This window comes from Penaeus monodon, chromosome 20 (assembly GCF_015228065.2).
Source record: "Penaeus monodon isolate SGIC_2016 chromosome 20, NSTDA_Pmon_1, whole genome shotgun sequence".
Taxonomy (NCBI): Eukaryota; Metazoa; Arthropoda; class Malacostraca; order Decapoda; family Penaeidae; genus Penaeus; species Penaeus monodon.
In genome coordinates this window covers 26,856,362-26,857,220 of record NC_051405.1, presented here as the reverse complement: position 1 = coordinate 26,857,220, position 859 = coordinate 26,856,362, and the positions used below count along the sequence as shown (strand labels likewise).

The window sequence follows — 859 nt, the reverse complement described above, 5'->3', positions numbered from 1 at the left end:
AATGGGTTTGCGTTGGGGAAGGGGAAGGCGGGTTGTTAAGGGTGATGAGTTACCTTCAAGTATTCTCTATATGTTTTTCTTTTTTTTCCTTAATTTACACTAGTCTGTAGCTTTATCACGTTTCTTACACCCCCTCCCCTCCCTCCTCCACCTTTCCCCAAATCTTCTGCTTCATTCAAAGCTCCTTGACAACCCCCCCCCCCTTCTCCCGTCACTTTCCCTATTCCATATCCTCACTTTCCTCGTTGGTTCACTATCCCTCTTATTACTTCTATCTTCTAATTATGACCTCTCCTATCTTTGCCTTCCCTCTCCCCTTACCTTTCATGTCACTCCTTATCTCTCGCTCTCCTCCATCCTTCAATTAATATCATTCCTTATTATACTCATCCCTATCCTCTTCACCCTCTTTCTCCTTTCACTCCTCAACCCTTCCCTTACTGCCCCCTTCGCTATTTCATCTTCTTCTCTCATTCCTTCGTTTAACATCTCTCCCTTTCTCTCCCTCACGCCATTCCTAAACCTTTCTAACAGTTTCTTTTATCTCCTGCTTAACTCATTTAACACCTCTCCCCTATCTCCTTCCATTCCTTAACCCACGCCCTTTCCCCCTTATCCCACCAACCCCACTGCTAACCGTTTCTAACACCCCGCCCCCCTTATCTCTCCAGCCCCTTTCTAACGCACGCCCCTTGTCATATCTTCTCCTACTCCCTAAATTCCCTTACACCCAGCTTCCCTGCTCCTCTCAATTCACTCCAAACACTTCTAACACGCACCTTCTCTATATACTCTCCATTAACACCATTCCCCTTCCTCCTTATCACTCCAACCCCCTTCCGATCCCATCTAACCCACG

At 46.6% G+C, this 859-nt stretch overlaps 1 protein-coding gene across 1 annotated transcript in view; it reads left to right on the top strand.

Annotated features, from left to right (window-relative positions):
• The window catches only part of LOC119585958, a gene marked incomplete in the record, with an annotated part of 71,494 nt that overhangs the window by 66,944 nt on the left and 3,691 nt on the right, over positions 1-859 (top strand).